Source organism: Glossina fuscipes, unplaced genomic scaffold (assembly GCF_014805625.2).
Source record: "Glossina fuscipes isolate IAEA_lab_2018 unplaced genomic scaffold, Yale_Gfus_2 90, whole genome shotgun sequence".
NCBI classification, from domain to species: Eukaryota; Metazoa; Arthropoda; class Insecta; order Diptera; family Glossinidae; genus Glossina; species Glossina fuscipes.
Window position 1 is genome coordinate 299,783 of NW_023998444.1, and position 6,072 is coordinate 305,854.

The 6,072-nt window shown below is 35.6% G+C and overlaps 1 protein-coding gene across 3 annotated transcripts in view; it reads left to right on the forward strand.

Annotated features, from left to right (window-relative positions):
• LOC119638525 (protein roadkill) overlaps window positions 1-6,072 on the forward strand; it is a 131,413-nt gene that overhangs the window by 32,717 nt on the left and 92,624 nt on the right. The window lies entirely within an intron of this gene.

The window sequence follows — 6,072 nt, forward strand, 5'->3', positions numbered from 1 at the left end:
AACGAGAATTTTCTTAAACGAAGGCTTAACAGGCCTTGGAATAAATCAAAATGTAATTAAAATACAATGTTCCGACAGATTTCCAAAAAATATTTTAAACAAAACTCTTATGTCAATTAGTTCAAATTTGAAAACAAAAATATGAGATTGAAAAAATCACAATTTTATGGTGACTATGATCAGATTCAGTGCTTCACGCATTTTCCTAAGGGCTGTTGCTGAGCAAGTGTCAGTTTAATCGATTCAAATAAATAGTAATCGGACGGAGCCAAGCCTAAGGAGTAAGCTGCATGGATTAGCACTTCCCAGTTAGAGTGCAGCCAATGCGTCATTGATATTCTGTGCGTTTGCTTCAACAGAAAACTATTGAAGACAACTGTTGGTAGTAGTTGATGCTAACTACTTCACCAGACTTTAACAGGTAACAACAGACAACTGTTCTGCTTTTCTGGTCCCACTAAATACAAACTAATGCCTTTGTGCCAACGTGGTTCGGTCTCGCAATTGACGTAAACGGACGGTACACCTGAATCCTCTCACAAATGTTATGCATGAGATTTTCAGCAACAGATCCATGTTCATCCTCAGTTAGCATGCGATGCAAGGAAAACTTTCTTTTATATCGTTCGTGCAAAGAAGACATGTTGCAGACGAATTTTGTTCAATTTTTGCGTTACGACAGGGGTTGCCATTAAGAGCGCTTATATCGTTGCCAGACATTCAGACTAAAAACCACTTCAGACACCGTACGCCTTCGAAGCGTCGTGTTTCTGGCATCTATGGGTAAATTCCGAATTGATATTTACGTGTCTAGCAAGCGAAGGCGAAGTATCGCATACGTCTGTAGAAAGATCGTGGTAGTCAGAAAGAAGCAGGGGGTTAGAGGTGCCTAAAAATGAAAAAACTTCAAATGTCTTCCTAACCATTTTTGTGTAACACTCTGTCTGGAAATCCCTTTTGGTAAAAACCTATGTTTTTCGGGCCTCACTTTTTGTGTAACATAAGATGTTTATCTTGTCCTCAATGTCTGCTCAAATGTAAATCTACGGACGGTATTAATTTGAGGACCATGTTATAATAACTTTACGTTCTTTGGATTGTTTATCGGCAAACTAGAGAGAGTAATGTTCGTCGAAAATTGTATTTCTTATCACCAATGAGCATAAAGCATTACCTTACGTTAACTACGATTCATAGCAAATAGTGGATGGCTTGAGCCTAAATCATACCTTCGCATTTATAGTTCCAAAGCTATTTACAAATGTATCCTAAAATAAACTTTCGATTAACGTATGCTCGATACAAAAAAGAGTAGATATGCTGAGAGGAACATTGGTTTGACGATGGCAATATGCCAAGCTTTGTTTGCTCAGTCCTCGAACTCATGGGTCTATCTATAGCTAAAATAGAAGGCAACATATTTGCGTATAGATAAGAGACGGCATCTGAATGATTTGTCATTCATAATACTATAACAGAGGGGTATTGATCGAGCACAGCCACCCAACGTGGGATCCTACTTAAAGAGCTTTGATCTTGTTTTTGGCATATTTTCAGTTAATTGTATATCTTACTTAATAATTTCGGCTTTAAAATGATGCATGCAACAATTACAGGCATTCGATAATTGTTTTTTGGAGCATTCTGTTCTGGACATGTCTATCCATGTACGATCTATAATTATTAGAAGCTCCTATAAGATCCAATACAACGATATTATGCGATATACTCCTTTTCTCGCTCTGGAAATAAAGCGCTTAGTTTTTTAAAAATCCGTCGACCTTACTGGTCGTCATAAATTCTTGCAATTGGCAATCCTGCCAGGAGGTCTACGATGACCTTGTCCGCCCTATCGCTACTAAGGTACGCCTACTAGTACTACTACAGAGATGGTACAACAGCCACCAACCCAAACTAATTACCTTAATAAAATACTGATTGATAAATTCCCACAGATTGTCCGTTGATCGATTATTGTTGCAATTATGCATCGTTGTTTTGCTTTTCACATTATTGTGATCTCCTAAATCTTGAATAATTCTAATATTTTCAAATTTAATGATTCCGAACAAACAATGCTGCCAACCCATTATGGTCCACTTTACTTACTCTTAACTCATAAAAATATTGGTTTTCTTCTCTTTTGTTTGCTAGTTTGTTTGTTTGTTTATTTGTTGTCGCTGTTGAACGGTAGTAGTATTTCAAATGGTTTTTGTGGTTCGATAGATGCAAAGGTATGCCCAGGCAGCACCAGCCAATAGTTTTATGCAAAGATTAAAGAGAAAAAAATAAGCACGTATATAAATGCATGCACATGTATGTAATTGGACAAATAATGTGGGTCAAGAAGTGGTGCAACTCACACAATATTCAGCACATAGTACACGGTATTTTTAGTAATCTTTTTTTTTTTTATTTTTTATTTTTTATATGTATATATGAGAATATATTGCATGTGTGTTTGTGTTGCTTGGTTGTTTGGCTTGTTGAGTTCAATTCAATAAATTTTCAAGTATTTCACCAAACGAACGGTACGGTACGTTTCATTTGTGTGTCCTAAAAATTTATTTTTATAAGTATATGAACAAATACACGTACATACTTGTCCACTTATATATACATACTACGTATGTCCATAGGTATGTTCGAGAGTGTTCGACCGACTGACCGACCGACCATTGAATGGAAATATTTTGGGGGTTTTTTTTTTTTTTTTTGATTTTTTTAATTTTTTTTTTTTTTTTTTTTTTTTTTTTTTTTTTTCTAAAGCATTTTAATCATTCGTTTACGATTTCCCTCTCCTGCGTTGCTGTTGCCTTTTGCGCAAGCAGTGACATGATTTTGTTTAATTAAATCATTAGTTAAAAGTAAATGAAAGAGAAGGAAATACTTTGATACAAACTGTGAAGGAAAATAATTGATTTTTTTTCTTTTTATAAATTGGGTCATCACACAGTTTCAATGTACATGTATGTATATTTAGCCATTCATACATCCATCCATCTCCTTTACCACCATCTCCTCAATATAACAACTATTCGTCGCAAAAGCAACGCTAAGAGTTTAGGCCGCAGACGGCGGCGTGGCGATAAATGTCAGTGCGCGTTATAACCAACACATCGTCATCATCATCATTATCATCATCATTATCATCATCATCATTATCATCATCATCATCATAATGATCATCATGATAATTATAGCCGGTGGTACGATGTGGTGGTGGCGTACAATGTAACTGTGACTCTGTGACAAATCAAACTAGCCTCTGGGTTGTCGGTTTTGATTAGATTCATTTAAAATGGTTTTCGGGTAACTGAACTGTAAAATGTGAAAACTATTAAACGCTTCACACACGTACACAAAAATATATGCTCCGAATGTTTGAATTTATTTTAATTTGTGTGTGTATGTGTGTGTGTGTGTGTATGAAAGCGACAACGCGCGCTCTGTTCTCATTTATTGTTAAATGGAAAGAAATTTAACTTATTTTCAAACTTGTTATAGAACTTGCTTTACGGTAATAGGTAGAGAATTATATTATGTAATGTATATTTTTGCCAGGTTTCTCCCTAATGCTATCTCTCTATCATCTTTTCATTCAAATTCTACTACAATTTTCTTATAATTTAAAGGAATTGCATGAAATCAAACGTTGGCCATTTTCACATTTTTCCGGTAAATTTACCGTAATGCGATCACCAATCACAAGTGCTTTTCACAGTCATCTTTATACGCACATCGATCGGAAACGTCAACAAAGAGTGTGAGCTACAAAACACATTTAGAGGTTATTGACACTAAGAGGATGGAATCATTCTTTTTCATTATGTCGAAGTAACTCATGACATCCAATTCCCGATTCTAATCCTGAAATGTTAAAGCAATTGATAGCATGTGTGGAAATCACTCTGTTCTAAGATAATAACAATTATGCCTTTTGTTTGTGTTTTTCTTTACGTAATTGTTTATCTCAATTTTTTCAACTCGTTTGTGTACTTCTTGTGTGACGCTTTTATTTCGTGCATTGGTGAACTTGGCGATCGTTATAGAAGAAAACATTGCGTGTCGCGATTTAATTTTCAGTTTCACAATTTATTAATCTTTCTCTTTCTCTCTATCTCTCTATCTCTCTCTCTCTCTCTCTCTCTCTCTCTCTCTCTCTCTCTCTCTCTTTATCTCACTCTTTCTCTCTCTATTTATTTTAGTCTTTAATTTGTTGTTTCTTCATCAAAGTCACTGACTCGTTGCGGTCTCACATTTAATTATAAGACTTCTTTATAAAAGGCTAAGACTACCTGAAAGAAATAGGCAGCAGTAAGATGTAGATAGTAGTCGAATGTAAGCGAGGTAGATTAAAGATAATTGGCAACGTCGATCACAAAGCCAAGGAGGAGAGAAATTTGATTTCCGTTTTCCCATAGTCTTTTCCGATGAGAGCTAAAGATATGCCGCGAATATTCTGAATTTAATTCCCTGCACACTAAGTATTCCTTTTTTCCATGGGGGGAATAAGCGAGTCCGTGCCTAAAGAAGAAAAAAAAAAAAGGAAATGAATTAAACATTCATACTTTGTAATGTTGGATGGGTGCGGCTGACTTTTTCTATTACCAGAATAAAATAGAAGTATGCATATAGTGTATGCAAGAACATGGAATGCAAAGCTGTTCATAGTTTTTATTACACGACGTGTGGGCGTAGGAGGCATATTCTTTGAAAAGTTGGGGTCGGGCTCAAACTCGGTTGCACGTTTATGGGAAATGTCTGCATTTTTGTGAGTCGAGTGGACGGACAGATGGACCGGGGCACATGCTTAGGTTCACTTCCAACTTGTAAGTGGCCAAGAATTTGTAAGCTTTGTTTCTGACAAAAAATATTAAATTTTGATGTACTATATATAATATTTGGTAGACATGGTCAATTTTTCCATTCATCTGCTGCAATTTATTGGTAATGAGCTTAGCGCTCATTTTCTATTCCTTTTGAAAACCAAGTCTCAGTTTACATAGCACTGTAGGCGTGTTCGTTGACCGATTTGACCCATTTTCATAATCAATCTGTCTACAAGAATTTCCCATGTTCTGGCTAAATTTGAAGTCGATGTTTGCAGCAGACAATGCACAGACAGACAGAGGGACACGGTTAAATCGTTTCAGAATTTGATGACTTGATCAAGAATATATATGCTTTGTGGGTACGCTGAAGCTTCTCTTTGGGCGTTACAAACGCATTGACAAAATGAGCATATCCTCCTATATTTCGGTGATTGGCGTATTAGAATATGATGATATAAAGGGAAAGTGAAAATAAGCTTTTTATCTAAAATGTTTTAAAAATATTTACATGTTTTGCTGGGTATGATAATTTATGAAGCAATCACCAAGATGCATTGCAGACTTTTTCGGACTAAGAGCGTCACAGGAATATGTCGTTCATTGTCTTTTATCTTTTTTTTTATTCTGTAAGAGCAGACTCAGCAATCTTTAATTCTGCCTGTTAGCATTACACGGGACCATTTATTTAAGCTAACACTTGTGTGGGTGTCAGCGCATGTAGAAGCCCCACACCTTTCTTGGACAAACCCTTTTAATTGATTAATCAATAGTTTCACGTAGATTAAATAGCTAACTGGACTGAACGTTCATTTCTCTGTTGTTTTTTCTTTCAACAAATTGTAGTCATTACGTTCTAATGTCACGACAATGTGTTATTATAGTGAGTACCAGTTTTATTCTCTCAGAGATAGTAAGAGCGAGAGGTGAATTAAATGCTATATGTTGCTCATGTCCATAAAGATCATGAGTGAGACTTATCGTTGAAGTGCAAGGGATGAAAACTCCAATCTTGCAATCTATGAATTTTTATGAAATATAAAGGGCCCGGCAATGCTAAAAGTAAGTTTGGAATCGCAGATGGGCAGATGTTTTACAAAACTTGTCAATTCATTTATGAAATTCTATCTATGAGAGATCGTTTTTTTTTTTTGCTATAAGAACGTACAACGTGTAGCAAAACGCACGATTATAAAGCATAAGAGAAGAAAATTATTATATAAGTGTAAAAGACCGCATG